At 52.0% G+C, this 26,247-nt stretch overlaps 1 long non-coding RNA gene across 1 annotated transcript; it reads right to left on the bottom strand.

The window, feature by feature from the left end:
* Positions 1 to 1,308: 1,308 nt before the first annotated feature.
* Positions 1,309 to 13,069, bottom strand: LOC123382008. Its single transcript, XR_006589729.1, has 3 exons — positions 11,941 to 13,069; positions 2,944 to 3,145; positions 1,309 to 2,850 (listed from the first exon to the last, which is right to left on the bottom strand). It is a non-coding gene; the product is annotated as an uncharacterized LOC123382008 (long non-coding RNA).
* Between the last annotated feature and the right edge of the window lie 13,178 nt (positions 13,070 to 26,247).

The raw sequence follows: 26,247 nt of genomic DNA on the forward strand, positions 1-26,247 counted from the left end.
GTCCGACACAGTGTAATTGCTACCAGAGTTCTCGATCGTGTCCCGGAGAGCAAAGTTCTGCTGGGGCCCTGGCACACACGTTTATGATGCCCGCCGTTCTCCCTGGCTTGCACATGTTTCTGAACAGGACGGAAGACAGGAATGACCGTAGCACACAGGTGGGAATTAGGAAGAGAGGAGGACCGATGGTTCCTTAGAGATCTGGGGCTCTCCAGGCCTGGGATAAAAGTACTTCCTTTCCCTCCAGGAGGGATTTGCTGCTGGACAGTCCTTCCAAAGCTAGGAGAGGCCACAGTCAAGAAAGGGAGCCCAGTGCACAATAACTCCCAGAAACGGGGCCTCTGGGAGCTTCAGCCACTGGGTGGAGAAAGTCTCTTGGTTAAGGCCACATCTATCCTGGATAACCAGAGATCCCCAAAGAGCCGCAGATGCTACTCATTGTGGATTGTGCCAAACCTGATCTCTACCAGGCGTCCGACAGCAGATGAGCTCGCCGTCTCTAGCTAGCAACTGCTTCCTGTCCTTGCTTGACTTTACCAACCTGTCAGTGTGAGCATTTCCCTCTCCCATGTCCCTAGCCCTCCCCTCCTCAAGATCCTGTCCCACACTCACTTCCTTCAGGGTCCCTTCCCTAACTCCGCCCCCACTGAAACCACAACAGTGTAGAACTGAGCAGGAGGCTTTCACATCCTCAGGGACAACCCCTTCATTTAGGTGAAGAGCATGAGGGGACTTGCCCAGCGTCCCACTGGATGCTGGTGGCAAAGCCAGGGGTGGGATCCAGGAATGCGGGCTCCCTGTCTAGTGCGGTTTCCATCCCATCTCTAGCTTCCAGATGTTTTCGATCTGAGGCTCCTTGTCCTGTCAATCCTTCTTGGCACTCACAAGTCGGTGAGTGCGTGTGAAATCTTCATCACTTTCACAAGCTTACTTTTATCCCCAGCTAGACTATCACAGGTGGGAGGCAGAGACAATGTCTTCTCTTTCGTGAGGCTCTCCATGCCAGGGAACTGCAGCGATCCTGACTGATACAATGGAACTCTGGGCTGGGCCCGACTTCCTAGATCTCTTGCTCCAGGAAGCAACCCCCATTTACTGGAAAGAACGTGGGTTCTAGAATTAGAACGATTTGGGACTGGATTCTGACTCTGCCATTTACTAGCTTGGGAGACCTTGGGTAGCTTACCTAAATACATCAAGCATCCTCCCCCCCCCCCCTTATTAAAAACCTGAGGAAATGGGGACACCTGGCTGGCTCAGTCGGTAGAGCATGCGACTCTTGATCTCAGGGTCGTGAGTTGGAGCCCCGTGTTAGGTGTAGACATTACTTAAATATATAAATAAGTAAAATATGAAAAAAAACCCTGAGGAAATGAATATCCACACTGCAGTGTTGTTGAGGAGTAAATGAAATGGCGGACGTGAAAATGCTTTGCACAGAGCTCTGAGCACAGATGCTCAAACTATTCTTGTTGCCTTTCCTATTTGTGTTCTAGGGGGCTGCCTGGCTCTCCCAATGTCAGGGAACAGGAAGCTTCTTTGGAATCCGGAGACAGCAATGGGCATCTCTGTGCCCTGATTCCATGCTGGCTATGGAGAAGGGGACATAGGGATCATCATGGGTCCAACCCCGGTTTGATTCAAACAAGAAGATGCAGGAAGAATTGGGTTCTGGGCTTCTCCTCCCCAGGAGCCTAGATGTCTTGGAACAGGCGGCTTGGCTGAGCACTCAGGAAGCCGTGTGGGGCCCTTGTTTGAGGTTGACGGTGCAGCTTGGCCGGGCAAATGCCAAAGCATGTTTGGCACAAGGGCCCTGTGTTTTAGTCTGCTATGCCACTGTCTGCACAAGTAGCTTCTTTGTTTTTTTATGTTTATTTCTTTATTTTCGAGAAAGAGAGAGTGCCTGCATGAATGGGGGAGGGGCAGAGAGCCAGGGAGAGAGTAGATCGTACGCAGGCTCCGTGCTGTCAGTGTAGAGCCCGGCTCGGGGCTTGAACCCATGAACGGTGAGATCATGACCTGAGCCGAAATCAAGAGTTGGGACGCGCAACCGACGGAGCCACCCAGGCGCCCCTGCACGAGTAGCTTCTGATCTTCAAGGTTCCACTCTCCCATCCTTACAATGACAGCGGAAGTGAATCTACCAGTTGAGCTTGGGGGAGTGTCCGGCAGGTCCAGTGGGGCTCCGAGTCCCTCCTTCCCCTGCTACAGCCACAGCAGCGCATTTGTCACCTTGGTCCTTGCTGTCGTTTGAGGGAAGTGTTCCGTGGCTGCAAAACTTTGACACCCAGGGTCCTGGAAGGTCCGTGGTCAAAGGTTCCTTTCAGCTCCCGGGTTTCAGGCCAGCCTGGGAAGGCCATGGCCTCTTTTGTCCACCAGATGGCAGCAACCAGCCTACTGCCGCAGACCCCAGGCTTTGTGGGCAAGTACAAGACATTCAGGAAAAGACCTCGGGGAAGGGACTAGGAGGCCAACAGCGGCAGGTCCGAGGATAAGTCCACAGGTCGAGGTGACCCTTTGCAGACGGCTTCCTGATACGGAACCCCCGGGGGCATCTGTGGCTGTAAATATACCACGTGTCCCGGCCCAACCACCAGCCAAACGGCTGCTACCCCTCTTGGCCACGTGGGAGACAGCCACCCAGCTCAGCTTTACCTCTTTCTTAAACCCGGGAGGCTCCCGGGGAACTGGGTCCTCAGGCCTTGGCAGCCTGAGGTCAATTTGGGCAGCTCGCTCCGTTGTTGCTGAATTAATGAAACAACAAGGGAGACCTCAGACAGGGTCTCTTTCCGAGGTTCCGGGGGTTTCCTTTCAATTTCTCAAAACACTCATGAGGCGGAGCAGACAGACCTGCAAAGAGCAAGTTCGGAATTGACACACAAGTTGCTCCATTCGTTCAACATCCCCCCCCCCCCCCCCCCCCGGTGATTACTGAGTACCTACTGTGCTCAGTCCTGGGATCAGAAGATGAGTCAGATACGGGTCCTTTATACAGAGGCTGCTGCCACTCGGTCCAGATGACAGACGATCAGGTCACGTGTATCAAAGTGCCTTACATTGTTTGTCTTCTCCCTTCAGAGTTCTCTTCCTTATTTTCGGCGTGGGTCAACAGCTAAATGAGGAGGCCGCGAAATGGGGGACGAAGCTGGGGAGGGAGGGGTTGGAAGGAAGCCCGAGACAGCTCAGACGTTTGCCGCAAGGAATCCACAAGGCGAAATGCAGAACGGGCGACACTGTCTGTCACTGATGGGTACGGATCTTAAAGCAGAGCGTTCCCCCTCCCCCGCCCCCACTTCTCCCATAAATTTTCCCGAAGAATCTGCCATCCAGGCTCTGTTTCAGCTCGTAAATGCTCACTGCCAGATTCTTTCAGTTGCCTTAAAGATAAGACTTAGTGGTTCAATACTTCTTTTTTTTTAAGTTTATTTATTTATTTTTTTAGTAATCTCTACACCCAACGTGGGGCTCGAACTCACGACCCGGGGATCAAGACTGGCACGCTCTCCCGACAGAGCCAGCCAGGCGCCCCAATTTTTTAAATGTAATTTCATTTAATTTGGTTAAAGTTTATTTATTTTGAGGGGCGCCTGGGCGGCTCAGTCGGTTAAGCGTCCGACTTCAGCTCAGGTCACGATCTCGCGGTCCGCGAGTTCGAGCCCCGCGTCGGGCTCTGGGCTGATGGCTTAGAGCCTGGAGCCTGTTTCCGATTCTGTGTCTCCCTCTCTCTCTGCCCCTCGCCCGTTCATGCTCTGTCTCTCTCTGTCCCAAAAATAAATAAACGTTGGAAAAAAAATTAAAAAAAGAAGTTTATTTATTTTGAGAAAGAGCACACACACGAGAAGAGGAGGCGCAGAAAGAGAGACCCTCGAGCAGGCTCCGCGCTGTCAGCACAGAGCCCGACCCAGAGCTCGAACCCGGGAACGCGCACAATTAAGACCTGGGCGGAAATCGAGTCGGACCCTCGACCGACTGAGCCACCCAGGCGCCCCAGCACGTTTTATTCGAAACGATACAGAGACGTGTAAAGAGGGAAACGGAACGGACCCGAATTCCACTGCCCGAGGTAATCTTTTCGAAATATATAAACCTTAACTTGAAAAACGGAAACAGCACCGTAAGATAAATAATGAAAAAAGTGAAGCCTTCCCACCACTGTCCTCCCAGTTCCTCTCGCTCAAAATGGCCCCTGGTGCGGGTTGCTTAAATTTCTCTCGAGAAGGGAGACGGTGCATTCAGCAGCACATCTATCTGTCAGCCTGTGGGGACGTGCCCTCTGCTCGTCTCATTATTTGCACGAAAGGGATCACACGGTTTTCTGCAGTTTGCTGTTTTCATTCCTGGAAATGTCTTGCCCTTCTCCCCGCAGTGGCATAGACCGATCCACTCCGTTCTTTCGAATGGCTACGGCGTTTTCCCTGGCGTGGATCTACTAAGTTTTGCTGTCAACCGGTTGGCTTTTGGACGACTAGGTGGTGCTTTGCATGTGTTTTGCTGTTGCAAACAAAACCGCGGTGCGTGCTGCCTGATTTTTTTTAAAGGACGCGGTGATTGGTGATCTTTGCACAAGACTTCCCCAGAGGGCAACAGAGTTGTGCCCAGGGTCCTTGGGAGTAATTTGCGGTGGGGGTGGGGGTGGGTCGAGGGATAACGATGCTGGAGCCCCCCACGCCCACCCCCAAGCTGCTCAGAGGCCTCATATTATGAATGTGTGACTCTTGGCTTTTTTTAGGGAAGTCATTACTTCACCTCCTGTCCCCGCCAAGCTGGCCTAACTGCTAACGGGGCTTGCCATCTGAGCATGGCTGTCCTGGGAGAGAGTCCCTGCATCTCCCAGCTGGCTGAGGGCTTGCTGGCTTGGCGGACGGGCTCCCTGGAGCTCTTGGCTCAGGCCAAGGTTGCTCTGCTTAGCTGGGTGCTCTGCTTAGCTGGTGTTCATGACTGCACGGGGCTGCTCTGAGATTCACAAACAAACAGGAAGCCAGTCCACTTCCTCCTTGCTGGGGCTGGTCCCCCCCGTCCTTATCACCCAGTTAGCCGGAGGGGAAGGGGCAGCTCAGGATTCCTAAGGCAGCTTCCTGGCAGAGGTGGCCGGGGAATTCTGGGTCCCACTGCCAGGATGGGCTCACCCTCTCTGTGCACCTATGTGCCCAGCTGGGACAGCCTTATTGACAGTCAAAGTTAGGCTGAGATCTGTCCCCTTCGGGAAGTTCTGATAAATCCCAGCGTGTTTGGGTTTCCCCCCCCCCCTCACCCCCTTCGTTCTGAGATGGAGTTCTCTTGAATCTGTAGTGAGCAACTGTCTAGGTTTGTGGTGGGAGAGTTTTCTCCCTGGAAGGAGCATTGACATATATATATATATATATATATATATATATATATATATTCTTTTTTTTTTTTTTTTTTTTTTGCCTTATCCCAGTACCCACCCAACCTGTCTCTCTCTGCCCATGGGTGACGCCCAAGAACTGTTTATAGACTGAACGGGGGACCAAATCCTAAAGAGGTGCCAGGGACAAAGGAGATGGAAAACAAGTTTGCAGCCACAGTTCAGTGGGGCCAGAAGGCATCGCTACTTGGGACCTTGGGCCGGCTCCACTGGAGGGAGGGGTGGGGACAGTCAGCAGAGTGTGAAGCAGAGGTGTGGCCTGGGGGGGGGGGGGCTGGGGCGGAGGCTGGAGATGAGAGGTACAGGTATTCTGTCTCATCAGCAAGGCCTCAAGGCCACGCGGAGAATTGGTTCCAAGACTTTCAATCAGTAGGTGTGTTACACAGGGGCACTCTTTTTTTAAAGAACTAGAATTTTCAAGACGGCGGTCCACAGAAAAACAAAGCTGAAGCTATTTGATCCTTGGCGGTGACTCAGAGCCCAGTAGGACGTGGCGATGCCCCGGGCAATCATTAAGACTATCGCTTACTTTAGAGAACATTAGCTGTGGGCCCAGCAGCCTGTAGTGAGTCACCGTCAGTTGCTTTAAAAAAAAAAAAAAAAATCTCAGGGGCACCTGGGTGGTTCAGTCGGTTAAGCTTCTGACTTTGGCTCAGGTCATGATCTCACGGTCCGTGAGTTCGAGCCCCCCGTTGGGCTCTGTGTTGACAGCTCAGAGCCTGGAGCCTGCTTCGGATTCTGTGTCTCCCTCTCTCTCTGCCCCTCCCCTGCTCATGCTCTGTCTCAAAAATAAATAAAACATTAAAGAAAAAATCTCTGATATTAATTTGTTTAGTTGCTGTTTAGCTGTTCTGTTTTTGTTTTGTTTTTTTTTTTTAAAGAAAGCCGGGTATAGACACTGAACTTCAAAACCAACAGCAATTACGACAAAACCCCGAAAGCCCAGTTATCTCCCCTTTGCCGTTACTGAAGCTTCAAAACAAAAGTTTCTCTGTTTCGCTCCTGGGGTGCAGAGAAGCGTTGAGACGTTGAGAGGGGTGGGGGCTGGACACCAGCGGGTGAGGACAGAGTGGAGGATGGTCGGTGGGCCAGGCTGAGGGCTGAGGTAAGGAGAACTAGAAGCACAAAGGGCTTCCTGGGAGCAGAGACCTTCGAGAAGTTTCGAGGAGGACGGGGAGGGAGTGGGGAGCTCTCTGCGCTGCACCTCCAAAGCTGAGAGAATCCTTGAAGGTCCCCTCAGGCCTCCAAAGGGCATCAATAATGCGGGTCACACAGGCGGACTGAGAGATGACCCTGGTGGCTGTTCTGGGGACGTGCGACATTCTAGGCCTCCTTGACCTTTACCTGGCTCTGCATATGGTCTTCACGGCATTCCCCCCCCACCCCACAACACCTCGGGGCTGAGCTCAGCTCCCTGTGTGTCCTGTCCAGTTTCCAAAGCTTCAACCCGTGGCCGGTTCGCGGTGTCTCCTCCAGAAGCAGAGGAGGGAGAGCTTAACAGAGGTGGGGAAGGGTGAGGGCTAGGCCCGCAGCCAGCAGCGAGGGACGCAACTGCGGCCTCCAAGGTGGGCAAACCGCTCCCAGCCCTCCAGCTCGCCAGCAGCCCTGCCCCGTCCCAACGGGACAGTGAGAGGTGAGCAAAAACCTCAGGTTAAAAATACCCAGTCTTGGGGCGCCTGGGTGGCGCAGTCGGTTAAGCGTCCGACTTCAGCCAGGTCACAATCTCGCGGTCCGTGAGTTCGAGCCCCGCGTCAGGCTCTGGGCTGATGGCTCAGAGCCTGGAGCCTGTTTCCGATTCTGTGTCTCCCTCTCTCTCTGCCCCTCCCCTGCTCATGCTCTGTCTCAAAAATAAATAAAACATTAAAGAAAAAATCTCTGATATTAATTTGTTTAGTTGCTGTTTAGCTGTTCTGTTTTTGTTTTTTTTTTTTTTTTTAAAGAAAGCCGGGTATAGACACTGAACTTCAAAACCAACAGCAATTACGACAAAACCCCGAAAGCCCAGTTATCTCCCCTTTGCCGTTACTGAAGCTTCAAAACAAAAGTTTCTCTGTTTCGCTCCTGGGGTGCAGAGAAGCGTTGAGACGTTGAGAGGGGTGGGGGCTGGACACCAGCGGGTGAGGACAGAGTGGAGGATGGTCGGTGGGCCAGGCTGAGGGCTGAGGTAAGGAGAACTAGAAGCACAAAGGGCTTCCTGGGAGCAGAGACCTTCGAGAAGTTTCGAGGAGGACGGGGAGGGAGTGGGGAGCTCTCTGCGCTGCACCTCCAAAGCTGAGAGAATCCTTGAAGGTCCCCTCAGGCCTCCAAAGGGCATCAATAATGCGGGTCACACAGGCGGACTGAGAGATGACCCTGGTGGCTGTTCTGGGGACGTGCGACATTCTAGGCCTCCTTGACCTTTACCTGGCTCTGCATATGGTCTTCACGGCATTCCCCCCCCACCCCACAACACCTCGGGGCTGAGCTCAGCTCCCTGTGTGTCCTGTCCAGTTTCCAAAGCTTCAACCCGTGGCCGGTTCGCGGTGTCTCCTCCAGAAGCAGAGGAGGGAGAGCTTAACAGAGGTGGGGAAGGGTGAGGGCTAGGCCCGCAGCCAGCAGCGAGGGACGCAACTGCGGCCTCCAAGGTGGGCAAACCGCTCCCAGCCCTCCAGCTCGCCAGCAGCCCTGCCCGGTCCCAACGGGACAGTGAGAGGTGAGCAAAAACCTCAGGTTAAAAATACCCAGTCTTGGGGCGCCTGGGTGGCGCAGTCGGTTAAGCGTCCGACTTCAGCCAGGTCACAATCTCGCGGTCCGTGAGTTCGAGCCCCGCGTCAGGCTCTGGGCTGATGGCTCAGAGCCTGGAGCCTGTTTCCGATTCTGTGTCTCCCTCTCTCTCTGCTCCTCCCCCATTCATGCTCTGTCTCTCTCTGTCCCAAAAATAAATAAATGTTGAAAAAAAAATTAAAAAAAAAATACCCAGTCTTGTAAAGAAAAAGAACAGGAAGGAAGCGTGGGGAGGCAGGCAGAGTAGACAAAGAGCCCCGGAGAAGGATAATGAGCTGTTATTAATGGCCGGAAGCTGATCAGGTAGAAGAGGTGGGGAACCCCCTCCAGGTGCCCGAGGGGCTGGTGGGCAGGCGTTGGGGTCATGGGCATGGCTCCTGTGGGCCCTCCCGGAGAAGTGATGGCACCCCGCTGATACCAATGTTCAGATCTCCCCAAAGAGCCCTGGTCCAGGAATGGAGTGAACCCGGCAGAGGGCTTCCCCCATGGACGGCGGGGAGATAGTCATGCGCGTCATCTGTCTGGGGGGGGAGTGGGGAGAGAGCTACCCGAGCCACCTGTCCCTCCGCCTTGCGCAGGGTGGAAGGGTGTTCAGCTGGCCTTGGGAACAGCAGCCACTCTTGTCGAGGAAAAGCGAGAACAGCGAGGTCGAGTGAGGTCTCACACAGCACTGACCCTAGGCTGTAGAGGTCACAGTCAGGGCTCTGGACCCAGGAGGCAGAGGTGGACCCCTGGCTCTGCTCCTTACTCGCCATGTGACCCTGGACTGCCTCATTTATGAAACAGGGATGCCGGAAGTGCCAACCTTATGGCCTTGCGGTCAGAATTCAGTGAGCTGATGTACTTAAGGATGCTAGAACAGTACCCGGCGCCTAGAAATTTGCTTTCTGAGTGTTGGGTGTTGGGGGTGCGGTAGGGGGCGGTCCAGGTGACAATAGGAAAAAAGTGCCTGACACCTCAGGTCAATGGGACAGCCCTTTCCAGAGAGACTGCCACCATCTCAGGCTGGGAGGGAGCAGGGGAAGGAGGGTATAGACAGAAATGAGATATGCGTCCAGGTGTTCAGGATCCACCATCATGGGGAGGATACAAACCGCCGAGCAATCACCTTCCAGCGTAATACAAGAGAGTTTCGCACCAAGCGCCAAGGTGCAGAGAGAGACGGAGTGCATTCTCTCTGCCCTCAGTGTTTGGAAGGTGCCCGGAGTGCTGGCCTTGAAGGTTAAGTCATACAGTTCAGCAGGCCGAGAAGAGGGAACGCGCAAAGCTATGGTAAGAAGGAACATGGTATTCAAGATGGCAGCTCCCAGGTGGTTGGCGGGGTGACCAATTTGGAAAGGTCAGCAGGGCCTGCCTTGCAACCGTGTGCCAGGAGTTCATACTTGGTCCTATCGGCAGGAGGCAAGAGGAGAGGCTAGGAAAGAGGGGAGGCCCAAATCAGACGTGTGTCGGGAAGATTCTCTGGCAGAAATGTGGAGGGCACAGAGGAAGGGAAGAGCACAGTGGCAGGGAGGCCGACCGGTTAGCAATGGTCAAGGCCCTTAGAAACTGGGCTGGTTTGGAGCACGTGGGTGGCTCAGTCGGTTAAGCTCAGTCTGACTCTTGATCTCGGGGTTGTGAGTTCAAGCCCTGCTTTGGGCTTCCATGCCCAGCAGGGAGCCTACTTAGGAGAAGGAGAGGAAAGAAAAAGAAAGAAAGAAAGAAAGAAAGAAAGAAAGAAAGAAAGAAAGAAAGAAAGAAAGAAAGAAAGAAAGAAGAAAGAAAGAAAGAAAGAAAGAAAGAAAGAAAGAAAGAAAACGAAAGGAGGAAAGAACGAAAAAGAAAGAAGGAAAGAAAGAAAGGAGGGAGGAAAGAATGAGAAAGAAAGAAAGAAAGAGAAAGAAAGAAAGAAAGAAAGAAAGAAAGAAAGAAAGAGGAAAGAAGGAAAGAAAGAAAGAAGGAAAGAAAGAAAGAAAGAAGGAAAGAAAGAAAAAGAAAGAAGGAAAGAAAGGAGGGAGGAAGGAAAGAAAAAGAAAGTAAGAAAGAAAGAAAGAAAGAAAGAGAAGGAAATAAGGAAAGAAAGAAAGAAGGAGAGAAAGAAAGAAAGGAGGAAAGAAAGAAAGAGAGAAAGAAAGAAAAGACACTGGACTGGTTTGTGGTTTCTAGTCGGTGCAACTGAGCATTTAGTGGGGCCCTTAATGGACTTAGGGAATAAATGGAGAGAAATGGGCTTTACAAAGAAGGTTTTGGAAGTGACCTTGAGGCGGCTGAGAGAGCCAGGGGGGGCGCTGGAGATCGTAGAACTGGCACATGTACTGATAGAAATGAGGTGGGGGTCACAGAAGCCCCCTTTCAGACTGAGTCAAGGAAGCCTCACTGATATTCTAACATAGGGCTGGACACCGAGCCGTGGGCCATTCAGTGAGCTGATGTACTTAGGGATGCTAGAACAGTACAGGGTCTCCTGGGGGAAGCATGGGAGTGTGTCAGAGAGGGGGACAAGGCTCCCTCGCTGTTTACAGATCATGGTTGAACACCTGCAGAGCAGGGATGCCTGCGTGATTCAGTAGGTTGAGCGCCCGGCTCTCGATTTTGGCTCAGGTCGTGATCTCACAGTCATGGGATCAAGCCTCGCATCAGGCTCCGTGCTGAGCGTGCATTTTCCTTCAGATATTCTCTCTCTCTCTCCACCCCTCCCTCCTTCTGCCCCTCTCCCCTGCTGTGCTCTCTCTTTCTCTACGAAACAAAACAAAACAAAATCAAGCAAAAAACTACAGAATATCCCAGTTTACATTACCTGGTTAAATGACACTAGGGATCATGTTATCGAACTTAAACTAAATTAACCTTCACAAGGGGCGCCTGGGCGGTTCAGTCAGTTAAGCGTCTGACCTCGGCTCAGGTCAGGATCTCACGGTTTGTGAGTTCGAGCCCCGAGTCAGGCTCTGTGCTGACAGTTCAGAGCCTGGAGCCTGCTTCGGATTCTGTGTCTCCCTCTCGCTCTGCCCCTCCCCTGCTCACGCTCTGTCTCTCTCTGTCTCACAAAAATAAATAAAATGTTAAAAAAATTTTTTTAAATTAACCTTCACAAAATGAACGGGGGGGGGGGGGGCGGTTAAAAAAGTTTCCTGCAAAGAAACCTCAGGATAAAGATCTTCCTAAGTCAGCACAGAAGAAAATGACAAAGCTGAGGCTTCTCAAATGAGCTCTTTGTTAGGCCCCATCACGAGATGAAAATGGCAAGTCTGGATCAGGTCTAACATGAAGAGGGCCACAGAACTTACTTGTAATTTGTAATTATCAAGGTGACTATTTTTGGAAAAATATATATATATTTTAAAGCTTATTTATTTTGAGAGAGAGAGAGAGAGAACGAGCCGGGGAAGGGCAGAGAGAGAGGGGGACAGAAGATCCAAAGCCGGCTCTGTGCTGACAGCAGAGAGCCCGATGTGGGGCTCGAACTCACGCGCCGTTGAGATCATGACCTGAGCCGAAGTCGGACCCTTAACAGACTGAGCCAGCCAGGCGCCCCTTTTAAATATATATTTTTAAAGATTTTATTAAGTAATCTCTACGCCCACTGTGGGGCTCGAACACACAAGCCAGAGATCAAGAGTCACCCGCTCCACTGACTGAGGCAGCCAGGTGCCCCACGAGGTGACTATTTGAAAGGTGAGCTAACCCGGGGCGCCTGGCTGGCCCTGTCGGTAGAGCCTATGACTCTTGATCTCGGGGTTGTGACTTCCAGCCCCACACTGGGCGTGGAGCTTCCTAAAAAAACGAGCAAATACATAAAAGAAACGTGAACTTACCCTTCCACCCTTGTTAAAAACGAACCTCGAAGCCACGGACCTTACACCTTCACGGGAGACTTGGGGTACCCGCACCCCACGCGAGAAGAATCTGGCGGGAACACACAGGCGTCAACTTTTACGCTAAAATAACTATTTGTACTTTTGCAAAGCACATATGCGTGGGGAAGTGATTGGCGGGGGGCTGGGGGGATGATCATTGGCCACAGTTTATGTCCAACACTTATTGAGCAGGTGCCCCGGGCGCAAGGTGCTGTGCTGGACACATGGGGACGCAGAGATGAATGAGACCTCAGCATGGTGATGATCCACGGGGTGAGTTAAGAAAGGCGCGCAAGCAACCCAGGAGGCGGGCACAGGAGTTGAGAGCGTCACGTGGAGAGGAACCAGCGTGCCCAGGTGGGATGGGGGACAGGTGTGCTCATGGAGGCAATGAACTCAGGCTTGGGCTTTGAAGGCTAGGAGGGTCTGGCCGGGTGTCGGTGAAGGAAATGACATTCCCCAAGAGGGACTGGAGCCCCAAATGGAAACGCATGGGGTATGTATGACCAACTGTTAGTGGTTACTTCCGGCTGGCATCTAGAGGGTGAAGAGAGTAGGTAGGGTTGAGAATCAGATTCAGACCAGATTTGAAACAACCACATGCTGGCCCTACGAGATCCAGGGCTTAGCTTCAGCGAGCCACGGGGAGTCTTGGCAAGTTCGGGGGGCAGGTGAGGCCGGAAACCCAGAGAAGTCAAAAACACAACAGAACTTGCCCATGGTCCTCTGCCGGCTTAGTCTGCGGGCCGGCCAGGCCTTGAATTCAGAGCTGCACGGACACGGGCAAGGCTCCCGGACCTCACGGTGACCAGACGCAGGTGGGTCTGTGGGAAAGGGCTCCGGGCCAGGCGCGAGGAGGATGCTTCTCTGGGAAACCCGGAGCCCGAGTTTCCAAGTAGCTGGGCGTTCTACCAGGCTGCTGGCTTGGGTCTTGTCAAGCGGAATCTTCCCATGGAACCTGGGTGGTGGATGAGCCGGTGGCTGGACCGCGCTCCTTGGGAACCCAAATGGGTTGGGCTGGGAATGGGAGAGTGTGGGATCGCTGCAATAAAACGAAGGGAGAGGAGCCCTTCGAGTGTCCTGGGGTGTGAGGCGCACAGGGCGTGGGGCCTTGCATTCCTGGATGGTTAAGCCGCCCGCAGCTGATGATTATCATTATTATTCCTGCTCTGGCTTCTCCAAGCTTTCATCCTGCAGGACCCTGCCTTGCCGGCCCGGCGTCACCAACTAGCAAGGCCTTCTGGGGGAGGGCGGGGAGGGCGGCTCCTGGCTGCAAAGGAACACGAGACTGTGGGTTCTTCCCCCATGAGCTCAGGGAACGTTTTAGCACGGGGCGGCCTCCTCACTCTAGAAGCATGGGCAGAATGTCTCAAGGGAGAAACTGAGGCACAGAGCTGGGGCATGATTTGATCCAGATCCTAGAGTTGAGACCCCTTCCCCCCCCCCACCATCCGCTACTCACTAGGCCACGCTTATCCTTCCCCAACTGGGGCAGATCTTGTCAGCCTGGAGGGGAGCCAGGGAAGGTGTGGATTCTAGAAGAGAGAACTGGACTGTGGCCAGGACAGAAGAGCTGGTACCTTACTTGCCAGACGCTGCGGGCATCATGAGGTCAGGCTCTTGGTTTCGCGTCTCCCTGGAAGGTCCTGCCATATGGGTGGATCTTCCCCAGTCCCCTGAGGGAGGCCAGTGTTTACAGACGTGCAAAATGCCCAGCTCTCTCACATCAGAGGCCACATTCAGCATCCGGGGAGAGGAAGAGTCATAGAGATGGGCCAGGCCTAGAGGCAGAGGGACAGACAATGGCTCAGAGACAGGGAAAGTGGGGCGTGTGTGTGTGTGTGTGTGTGTGTGTGTGTGTGTGTGTGTGTGTTTGCTAACACCAGGCTCCCGTGGTGACACGTCCCTGCTTGCCAAGATAGGATCAAAGGGAGAAAGACTGCAAGGAAACGTGAATGATGATCTGATGTTTGGGTGGGGGGCCGAGCGGGATCGTCCAAAATGCGTGGACCCCGTCTGGCAGCAGGAGCCCCGGGAGAACGGAGGGCACGGCCCACAAGGCTACAGGCCGAGACGCAGCCCGTAGGTGCTAGAGTCCCCCTCTTTAGTATCGGCTGTCCACCTACAGAGTAGCAATCTTTGGGAACATCTTCTGGCTTAAAGCACAGGTGATATGACACAGAAGATTAGACCAGGGAAGTTGGAGCCGAGAAGACAGTCAACAGAGCTCTGGTGGCCTCCACATGCTCTCAGATCCTCAGTGCCTCCCAGAGTCGGCCAACCAGCCAAGCATTCCTTTACGGAGTGTTAGTTGAGCAGCTACTACGGGCAAGGCACTCCGCTCCGATTGGCTGTAGATGCATAAGACATAGCCCCCTGTCCTCAGAAAGCTCCCTCTGGAGAAAGTCAGATCTTGCCTTTGGGGCTTCCCTCCCACTCCACGCAAGACAACACCAGATTCCCAAGGCGTCTTCTTCCTCCCCGGGGCCATTTTTGGCCATGACTGCACTGGCCCCTGCCTCTGCTCCAACCGCCACCTTCTCTGAGTTCGCCCAGGAGCAGCGTCCTTCTTTGACGCCCACCCGTCGGAACCATTCAGCCTTCAGCCACAGGAGTCATCCCTGGAGTTTGCCACCGTGACCAGGCCCCTCCAAGACGCACTGCTCTTTGGTGCCCCTACCCTCTTCCGGATCAAATGCGGCCTGGTAAGCCTCCCACCGTTTGCCTTCTCCTATTGGTGACCCGAAGAGCCCCCAGTGGGCTTCCCTGTTGTTTACCAGATACAACTGGAACTTTGGGGCTGTTTTCCGGGGGCCGCCCGCGTGCTTCTAGCTCTTATCGTCACCCAACGGTGTCCCTTCCTGTCCCCCAGCACACCAGGGTTTGTAACGTAACTCTACATCCGAACCGGAGCGAGGAGCGCTTTAAGGGAATCGCCTCCAAGTTTACGGTTGATTTTTTTCAGCAAACATTTACCGAGCGGCGGCTGTGTGCCAGGCACGGTGACGGGTACTGGGGACGGCTCTGGCGGCGACTAGGACAGACCTGCCTCCTGCCCGGGGGGAGCCCATGAACTCGCAGGGAAGATGGACACCGATGACCACCCAGGTCCCGAGAGTCTGGGCTCTATTTCTACTGTGGCTTTCGTCGATCTCCTTGACTTCCTGCCCGGTTTCTTCACAGAGCAGAGCGTATCTTGCTAAGGAGGGTGGGGGGGGAATGTTGCAAAAGGATGTCCCCCACTCTTCACCCCCACCCCCCGAGGTGAGGTCCCTCCCTTCCCGAATTCAGTCTCCTAGGGAAGTGATGCAGGAAGCAGGGACAGAATCAAGAGCCTAAGAATTCCACATGCAAACAAACTCATTGAGCAGCGGCACTGAGAAGGCCCTTCAGGATTTCACCGCGCCAGGAACTGTCAGATCCCTCCAGAAAGCAGCTGCCTCACCGCGTGTGAGATCCACTCGCCTCTATTCTCTGCATTGCCCGTGACAGGTGGTGCTGTCGTGTCTTGTTGTGAAACTTGTCTGGGAATGACGGCTCTGACGCCTCACCGAGTTGTTGGATGTTGAGTCAGGGTTTAACCACTGTTACTGGTAGAAACGTCTTCCTACTGTCTAACCCAGATGAGACAGACACTGTAAATGTCACCCTTCGTGCTCAGCGGCCGCCCTCTGTGGAATGGAGAAGGCAAGGAAGTTACGGAGTGTTCCCTACTCCGAATGCTCCCGAGAAACGTCAGCAAAGCTGACGTAAGTAAAGGGCCGTTGGATCTGATGACCCCCTTTCTCTCTAAGTGTGAATATCCCAGAAGGAATTGTTTTAGAGGGTATCGAAGGCCCGGGAAGGGGGGCGGTGCTTGCCAGGGGGCGCTCTCCCAGGGGCCATTCTCTCCCCAGTTGGCGCTTCTGTCACACGGGGTGACCGTGCATGGTCAAGGAACCGAAATGGACCCCACGAATGCGGGGTGGGGGGGTTGGGGGGGATGGGACTGTGAATGTGAATTGCAGCGGTAGAGAATTCTTTCTTAGGTGCGCCAGGTGGAAGTGAAAGTGTTTGGAGCTCTAAAACAAGAAAAGCATTAGAGAAATACAATTTTCAAAGGCTGCTATGCTAAGTCTTCAGGAGTTTCCTAAATGGAGGAGCAACTCACTGTACTGGAAAGAGTTTCCTTCCCTTCCCTTTCCTTCCTTCCCTTCCTTCCTTCCCTTGCTCCCTCCCTCCCTCCTTCCTTCCTTCCTTCTTTCCCTCCCTCCCTCCTTCCTTCCTTCCTTCCTCCCTCCCTCTCTTCCTTCCCTCCCTCCCTCTCTCCTCCCTCCCTCCCTTCCCTCCTCCCTCCCTTCCCTCCTCCCTCCCTTCCCTCCTTCCTTCCTTCCTTCCCCCCTTCCCTCCTTCTTTCCTTCCCTCCTTCCCCCTTCCCTCCTTCCTTCCTTTCCTCCTTCCTTCCCTCCTTCCTTCCTTCCCTTCTTCCTTCCCTCCTTCCTTCCTCTCTTCCTTCCTTCCTTCCTTCCTTCCTTCCTTCCTTCCTTCCCTCCCTCCTTCCTTCCTTCCCTCCTTCCTTCCTTCCTCTCTTCCTTCCTTCCTCCCTCCCTCCCTCTCTTCCTTCCTCCCTTCCTTCCTCCCTTCCTTCCTTCCTCCCTTCCTTCCTTCCTTCCTTCCTTCCTTCCTTCCTTCCTTCCCTCCCTCCCTCCCTCCTTCCTTCCCTCCTTCCTTCCTTCCTCTCTTCCTTCCTTCCTTCCTTCCTTCCTTCCTTCCTTCCTTCCCTCCCTCCCTCCCTCCCTCCTTCCTTCCTCCCTCCCTCCCTTCCCTCCTTCCTTCCTTGCTTCCTTCCTTCCTTCCTTCTTTCCTTCCTTCCTTCCTTCCCTTCTTCCCCCACTCCCCCTCTCTCCTCCAGAATCTAAACCAGTGAGTTCCTCTACAAGGGCGTCTTTATCCCTCTACAGCCACATCCTGAACACCTTCCTCTGCTGTCTTCCAGCCTCAGCCCTACCATCCTTTCAGGTTGAGCCAAAGCCTGGCAGCCTTCCCGTCACCTTTCCCATCTAGTTAATCCCTGGGTGAATGCCTCTTTCTCTGAATTCTCACTTAATGCCATTAAACTATGCAGCTTGGTGTGATTACACAACGTCCCGTGCTCCCCCCCCCCCCCCGTTTCACGTCCACGACTCTTGTCTCTGTAACCAGGTTGTAAACTTCTAGAGGGCAGAGGCTGTTCCTTACATTTTGGGCTCCCTCCGAACACTGAGTACTGGGCACGTAATAAGCCTTTACTGAGAGCTCCAGTGGCCTTTCGCTTCTCATTAAACATCAGAGAATTCACACAGGGGACAAAATTCACATGTGCGATGAATGTGAATAAGCCTTTATTTGGGTGGGGTAACCATCTTCTACAACATCAGAAAATTCCTACTGGAAAGAAACTCTGTATCTGATGTGTCCATGGGAGAGCCCTCAGGTGAGTTTGGAGTCTCAAAAGGCACAGCTGACATCTGACTCAGTATTCTGGAACTCAGTTACATGAATGCAACGACTGTGGGGAAACCTTTGCTCAAGACGACACCTAGCATCGGTGTGCCTATTAGAAGACATGAATCCGAAGAATATGGGAAAGTCTCCCCCAAGATCTTCGGCAACCAACACCCAGGAATTCACTTAAGAGGAAAGAGCGCTGGTAGGCATGAGGGGATACAACCGGGTTCGAAGCCACCACAGCTCCTGTTTCTGTGTAGCTTGTCTCTAGACCCATTTCCCCGCTGAAGAAACCAAGACCTGAAGAATATTGTACACTGTAGGGAGGGGCGCCTGGGTGGCTGAGTCGGTTAAGTGCCCAACTTCAGCTCAGGTCGTGATCTCATGGTTTGTGGGTTCGAGCCCCGCGTCGGGCTCTGTGCTGACGGCTCGGAGCCTGGAGCCCGCTTTGGATTCTGTGTCTTCCTCTCTCCCTGCCCCTCCCCCACTCATGCTCGCACGCTCTCTCTCTCTCAAAACTGAATAAACAGTAAAAAAAAAAAAAAAAGAATATTGTACCCTGTGGACATAACTGCACTGTTACAAAACTTTGATTTGTGCCTTTTTCTCCTTTTTTTTAAAAAGCTTATTTTGAGAGAGAGAAAGCATGAGTGGGGGGAGGGGCAGAGAGAGAGAATCCCAAGCAGGCTCCGTAGGACCAGTGTGGAGCCCCGTGCCAGGGCTCGAACCCACAAGCCGTGAGATCAGGACCTGATCTGAAGTCAGCGGCTGGCTTGACTGACTGAGCCACCCAGGGCGCCCCCACCTTTTTCTTCTTTGAACTTGAAACACTGCCTGATTTCCTTTGTCTTCATCTCTCACTAGGGAAGGGAAGGGAAGGGAAGGGAAGGGAAGGGAAGGGAAGGGAAGGGAAAAGATGATTCCTCCCTTCCCCGTGTTTGTTATCGAAGGAGAGGTGGGGCCGGAAGGGCTGTATCACATCCAGGGCACAAGTCAGGACAAGAGCTCTAGTCTCTGGAGACCTTTATTTTATGAGTCAGGGACTATGCTGGGGGCAAAGGGAGATCAAAGAGACGTCCCATGCCCTCAAGCAGCTTATAGTCCAGAGAGGGAACAGACAGGTCCTTTAACGGGAGCGCATATGAGATGCAGGAAAGGAACCCTAGGTCAGGCTTCACAGACAAAGTATTGTTTGAGCCGAGACGGAAAGGATGAGGACTTTGCCAGGCAAACAGGTGAGGAGACGGTGTTCCGGGGAGAAGAAAGAGCACGTGCAAATGCACGGGAGTAAGAGAGGGCACGGCCCATTGAGGATCCTGGAGAAGTTCAGTATCCAAAGCATGGCAGGCAGGGCGGGGCGCCGGGCAGATACCCCCAAGCCCTCGAATGCCCTGCAGAGCAGTTCAGTTTTCCCTTTAAGTAATGGGGAGCTGAATTCGGTGTTTTTTTGTTTTTGTTTTTTTTTTTTTTACTGCCGCCATAACAAGTTACCACCAGTTGAGTGGCTTAAAACCACCCGGATTTATTATCCTACAGTTCTGGAGGTCAGAGGTTTTGCTGGGCCAAAAATCAAAGGGTTGGCAGGTTACTTATGTTCCTTCTGGAGGCTCTCAGGGAGATCAGTTCTTTGCCTCCTCATTTCTAGAGGCTGCCCACGCTCCTTGGTTCCCGTCTCTCTCCCATCTCCAGAGCTAGCGCTCACATAATTCTGGCCCTTGTTCCGCATCGCATCTCCCTCTCCGACACTAAAGCCCCTGTGTCTCTCTTCTAAGGACCTTCGTGATGACACTGGACCCACCAGATAATCCAGGATAAAGTCCGCATCTCAGGATCCTTAACTTAATCCCATCTGCCGAGTTCCCTTTGCCAGGTAGGGTAATGTAGTCACAGGTTCCAGCGGAACACTCAGGACCATGGAAAGCACTCAACACATTGGGAACATCTTGGTGCTTAGTAACTGCTAAAAATAGCAACCTGGTCAAGAAAAGGCCAGTCACGGTTGATGCCATGAAGGACGAAACCTAGCTTCCCAGGAGACCCATTTCCCCCACGACCATCAGTATGATAGGGAAGGAGGTATCCAAGCACCAGGGGGTTCCCTGGCCCAGAGGAAACATGCATGTGCCTCCGAATGGCACGTTGCTCCGTGAGCATTTGCCTGCCTCCTCTCTGTTGGCATAAAGACATGAGGGATTGGGGCACCTGGGTGGCTCAGTCAGTTAAGCGTCTGACTCTCGATTTCGGCTCAGGTCACGATCTCGTGGTTCATGAGTTCAAGCCCCGCATCAGGCTCCTCGCACTGACAGCGCAGAGCCTGCTTGGGATTCTCTTTCCTTCTCTCTCTGCCCCTCTCCCTCTCTCTGCCCCTCCCATGCACACACACTCTCTCAACATGAATAAACTTAAAAAAAAAAAAGAAAGAAATGAGGGATGGAGGTTAAGCTTGATTCTCTGAGATCCCTGAAATAGGCAGTTAGTTTGATGTGGGGCCAAAGCCTTGGTGACATTTTACCCATGTACCCAGTATGATGATGAGTGTGTTTCTCAGTATCCCCTATGATTCCTTAACACATCTCTGGCCATCTTCTCTGTCCCCATTTCCTTGTACCAATAAATCTGAAGTGATCTCAAAGTATCTCTCTCCTTGTTTTCTTCTCTAAGGAACTTCAGAAGAGTGCATATGAATCTCCCTAGTAGTTTACCTACAAGCAGCGTTGCCAGACAAAAGATAAGACAACCAGCTAATCTGAATTTCAGATAAACAGTGAAGAATTTTAGTATTCGGTACTATATATTTAGTACTACTCTGTTAACCAGATTACCTTATTAACCAGAACATTCCGTTCCTAATGTCACCACAGAACACTTTACTGTATGTTCTTTGATACAATCTACAAGACGGATTGGTATTTAAGTCCTGCAAGTTCTAGTATCTTCTTACCGGTGGCTTTTTCTGTAGTGACACAGGGAAGGGAAGGAAGGCTGTGGTTCTGGAGGGCTGGCAAGGGTCAGAATCGTGAGGTCTGCTCCCTCTCATTTCACTGTCATGAACTGTGACACAAATTCCTCTGCCACTCGATGCTGAGATTCAGACAAGCTCAGCACCTGCTCTGGATCTCTTGTGTCCCCTTTATTAATAATTAGTGGGGAGAATCATCCTACCACTCCATGACCGAAGGACCCCCAAGATACCTTGCTTAAATAACTTGAGATTTTTTTTGTTTAAAACGTGCTTCTGTGTCTCCCTCTCTATCTGCCCCTCCCCTGCTCACACTCTGTCTCTCTCTCTCTCAAAAATAGACATTAAATTTTTTGTTTAAAAAGGTGGGGGCGCCTGGGTGGCTCAGTTGGTTAAGCGTCGGAATTCAGCTTAAGTCATGATCTCATGGTCCGTGAGTTCGAGCCCCATGTTGGGTCTGTGCTGATAGCTCAGAGCCTGGAGCCTGCTTTGGATTCTGTGTCTCCCTCTCTCTCTGCCCCTCCCCCGCTCGCACTGTGTGTGTCTCTCTCTAAAAAATAAACATTAAAAAAAGTTTTTTTTTAATGTGCCATACATTGCATGCTCTATATCCTTATCTTTGATCTTGACTAGGATAACGACGAGGACTCTCACCATCTATGGGATGCGATCCAAAGCTTGTCAGTGCATTGGGTGCATACAATCTGTGGTGCTCACTGTTACGGGAAACACACAAACAACGTGAAACAACAGTTGAAATCTACAAAGCTGGTCACGGATGGCACTCAGGTTTGCTCAAGGCTTTTGGCGCCCAGGCTCCATCCCACGTGATTTCCGCAACGCAGAATAATCCTCCTCCTCTTACTTGCCTTGAGTCTTCACTCTAAATTCCCCTCCTCGGTCTGAAGTCCTCCGATTTACCTTGTTTGCAGCAGACGCTCAGCCTTGCCACTAGCTAGGGCTTCACAGATGGTCGCTGTTCACTTCCAGGTCACTTCCGGGTCACCCCCAGGTCACTCTCCACTGTAGCACATTGTTCAACCTGGTGCTCTTTGGGGGGACTGGAGCTTCCGCATCAAAGTTGTTCGGGCATCTGTGGTGATCGATTTCTACATTCCCCTACTCATCCCGTTGAAACATCACTTGTAAAGAAATCTAACAGCGTGTAACAGTTTATGAAACCTTAAAGAACCTTGCGTGTTCTCCCTCCGTAAATGAACCAACCCCCCCCCAGCCACCAGCAGCGGGCCTAACTGCCCAAGGATTGTCTGCGTCCTCTTGCACCCACGTTACTTCCAGAAAAAGGTGGCCCGAGGGGCCGGGGGAATTAATGACTTAATGCCTACAAAGCTCTAGGAACAACTTGCTGCAGATAAGGTCTCATTATCCGTTAATTGTTATTATTATTGTTATTATTGTTATTAGCTCGACTCATATGAAAAGCTGCCATGGCTTTGCTCACCGCCTCAGGTCAGGGGTTTAATTAATACCTCCTCCGAACGCCAGAGGCCCCAGGCGCCGTGCTCCCGCCCCCACATCCGGGCTCCACCTCCTGTGAGCTCCACCCACAGGGTCCTCTCCACCCCCAATCTCCGTGGTCCTTACCTGAGCAGGTTCTTCTTGCTTGGTTCCTGCCAACAGTTCCCCCTCACATCCCCCCCCCCCCCAGCCCCAAGCATCCTCTTGCCACTTGACTGCCGCTCCCCCAAATCTCACATACCTCCTTGGACCTTGCCTTCCCTTTCCTGCAATTTCCTAGCGCCCAACACACTTCTATGGTTCCCAACAGTTCTCAAGAGCCAAGATTCTGGGGTGTTAGGAAAGTTAAGAGAGCGTCCCCTGACCACCACCCCCTCCCAACTTCCCCGTTGCAGCCCTCCCTTTCTGCTTCTGCACTGCGTCCCGGGTCTCCCAACCCACCTCCGTGAGAACCTCAGGATTGTTCCTCAGGTGGTGAGGCCGGTTGGGTGGGTTGGCTGGTTTAGGGTTACGGAGTTTGGCACTAACTCACAGCCCAGGACAGCTGCCTTCTTTAATTAATTAATTCCAATTTAAACAAACAAACAAACAAACAAAAACCCAACCCATCACTTTCAGTTGGACCTCAGTGCGTGCCTCCAAGGCATATGTCACATCAATTACAGACAACAATTAAGCGTGCTGCCTAAAAGAATCTGTGAGCCTCTTTAAAGACTCTAACACAATTTGGACCTAACTGCCTTAGATCACTCTGCTGGAGATAGTCCTCCAGGCAGAACCCCCAGGGGAGGAAGCCGGCTGCTACTAACTGTTGGAGATACGAGGACGAGGATGTTCTCCTGCTGGATCCCTGCCCTCAGCTGCCCACGTTGTTCCCTAACGCTAGGGTCGCTTCTGCCTTTGCTCAGGATACACAGGAACTGAGCTGTTGTAGGAGGGGCCTGGCCTCGCTTCTCTGACACCAATGTCCCTCAAATTCCAAGCCCACTGCTGCGCTGTCCTAACTGGCCGTCTTGCGTGGATAAGGATGAATCTCAGGCCCTGTGACAATAGGACGGCCACGGAGGTGATCTGTCCTTTTCCTCTCAGCAGAGATGGTGAAGGCGGGGTGCATTGAAGCTTGGACAGCAGTTAGCTTTAGGAAAATGGTTGAAGACGTGGCTCAAGGGCAGACGTGATTTCATGATGGTTCTTGATTCCCACCTTGGGTGACCCTTGGTAGAGGTTCCCAGAAAGTTGATACAATGTTGACCACAAAGAGGGGAACCAGTGTGGAACACCCACAGTATTTTTTCCACATACAAAGCCAGTAGGCAAAGAGGGGACTGGCCTAAGACCTTAGCCTCATTAACAACGTCCTCTTTACCTTCTCTACTAATAAATGGGGGGGGGGGGAACCAACAATATTAGTAGAGCAGGTAACCATGGCTTTCCTTATCGATTTAACTCATTTATTTATTGGCAGATGCGGGTTGACCGTAATCACCTTGTCCTTTTATGTGTGCCAGAATTGTCCATCTGAGTCCAAAGTTCCAGAGAGCAGAGACCACATCTGCTTTGTAGACCACATTTTGCTTTGTAGGGTATCCAGCAAAGGGCTGTAGCGCAGTATCACGGAGAAGTCCCGGACTTGAATCCTGGAGACCTACATTGTAGTTCTGGCCGTGTGGCCCTTCAAATCCAGGCCTCGTTTTTATTGGCTGTTGGAAAAAAAAAAAATGAAAACAGCATTTTCTGCCCTTCCTACCTGCCAACGATGAGGGAAGGATGAAACGATGTGATGTAGACTATAGATTTGTAGAAATTGTCACATGAACATGAACACATGTCACATTTTTTTAATTTTTTTTCAACGTTTTTTATTTATTTTTGGGACAGAGAGAGACAGAGCATGAACAGGGGAGGGGCAGAGAGAGAGGGAGACACAGAATCGGAAGCAGGCTCCAGGCTCCGAGCCATCAGCCCAGAGCCTGACGCGGGGCTCGAACTCACGGACCGCGAGATCGTGACCCGGCTGAGGTCGGACGTTCAACCGACTGCGCCACCCAGGCGCCCCACACATGTCACATTTTTTAAAAAATTATAAAACGCATTTTCATGTACAGAGACCATGGCTTCGGGGGGTGGGGGGACTGTAAGCCAGATGATGACCCAAGGCCATGTTGCAGCCGGAAACCAAGCTTGGACCGAAGGGACACTGACCATCCCCATAGCTTCCCTCATCTCTGTCCCCAACGCAGAACAAATGCATTCGTGGGTCTGGCCTTTGAGGGTATCCTCTCTTCTTCTTCTAGGACACCCTGGCCTTTAGCTTACCTTTTTTTTTTTTTAATAATGTTTTTTTTTAATTTATTTATTTTTTTGTTTTTTTTTTCAACCTTTTTTATTTATTTTTGGGACAGAGCGAGACAGAGCATGAACGGGGGAGGGGCAGAGAGAGAAGGAGACACAGAATCGGAAACAGGCTCCAGGCTCCGAGCCATCAGCCCAGAGCCTGACACGGGGCTCGAACTCACGGACCGCGAGATCGTGACCTGGCTGAAGTCGGACGCTTAACCGACTGCGCCACCCAGGCGCCCCTTAATTTATTTTGAAAGGAGAGAGAGACAGAGCATGAGCCGGGGAGGAGCAGAGAGAGAGGGAGACACAGAATTTGAAGCAGGCTCCAGGCTCTAAGCTGTCAGCACAGAGTCCGATGCGGGGCTCGAACTCACAAACTGTGAGATCATGACCTGAGCCGAAGTCGGTCGCTTAACCGACTAAGCCCCCCAGGCGCCCCTAGCTTACCTTTTTAAAACAAGTAGGGGTGGGGGGAGGTGAGGGGGCACCGAATGAAAGTGCCCTTGGCTCACATCCCTTTAAGATTGGACATAAACACAGACCTGTGCGCGACACCTCATACACACGCAAGCCTTATGGCAGAAACGCAAAAGCCCAGCTTTCTGACTTGTCTCTAAACACCGTCACTTGGAGATACGAGAAAAAGTGAGTAAAAAAAGGAGAGCCCGGGACAGCTTTATCCATTCTGCAAAGGGGGCAGCTTCTTGTACCGAGGGCTTCGAGATAGGAACTGGATAGTGCTTCTTAGCAAAGGAATGGCATTGTAAGATACTAACGAACAAAGTCAACTTTCTCGAATAGAATTCCGGGCATCAGATCTGGAAGACTCGTAAGAACCGGGTAACGCCCGGCTGTTACAAAGCCTATTTGTAGGCTTTTACAAAGTCTAATAGGTGAGGGGATGGAGCGAGGGTTGCGGCACCACGAGAATGAGAATCTAAGGGACTATGACCAGGGCCCCCAGCTCCAAGTCTGGTAGAACCGTCAAAGTGTGCAGAACTTCATACTAAAACTTTTTATTGTTTATTTATCGTCGGAGTAGAGTCGACGTGCAACGCCACGTTCCTTTCAATGCCACGACAGGGATTCAGCCTCCACCGTATGCCGTGCTCACCTCCAGTGTGGTTACCACCCGCCACCATATAATGCCATTACCCTATCATTAACTACACGATTCTCTATGCTGCGCCTTTCATTCCCGCGATATATTCATCCCGGGACGGGAAACCTGCACCTCCCACTCCCCTCCTTCCCTTTCGCCCAACCCCACCCTTTTTTCCGCCCTGGCCACCACCACTGTGTTCTGTGCCTTCGTAGGTCTGATTCTGCTTTTGCTTGGTCAATTCATTGTTGTGTTTTGTTTTGTAGATTCCACTTCTAAGTGACAGCATATGGTATTTGTCTTTCTCTGACTTAGTTCACTTAGCATAGTACCCTCTAGATCCATCCCTGTTTATTGTAAGTGGCAAGATCTCATCTGCTTTTATGGCTAATATTCCTGTGTCTGTGTGTGTGTGTGTGTGTGTGTGTGTGTGTGTGTGTGTACTAAACTGTTTTTTGTTTTTGTTTTTTTTTTTGGTGGCTTGTACTGGGTTTTGTCCACTCTCCCACTCTCTCTCTCTCTTTTTTATTCCTAATTTATTTTATTATGGAAGTATAATTGGTATACCATGTTATGTTAGTTTCAGGTATACAGTATTGATTCAATAATTCTTTTTTTTAAGATGAAATTTATTGTCACGTTGGTTTCCGTACAACACCCAGTGCTCATCTGCACAGGTGCCCTCCTCCAGGCCCATCACCCACTTTCCCCTCCCTCTCACCCCCCCCATCAACCCTCAGTTTACTTTCAGTTTTTAAGAGTCTCTCACGGTTTGCCTTTGTCCACTCTCTTAATGAAGAAATTAGCGAAGGACTATCCAAGGCCAGGAAACCAGGGTGAAAGAAGCCTAATCTTCCAGTAAGGCCAGATGTAGGTGCTAAATGTTGTCTGTGATGCCTGCTGAGCTATGGTGCCAGTA

The sequence above is a fragment of the Felis catus genome, chromosome E1, assembly GCF_018350175.1.
Source record: "Felis catus isolate Fca126 chromosome E1, F.catus_Fca126_mat1.0, whole genome shotgun sequence".
NCBI lineage: Eukaryota > Metazoa > Chordata > Mammalia > Carnivora > Felidae > Felis > Felis catus.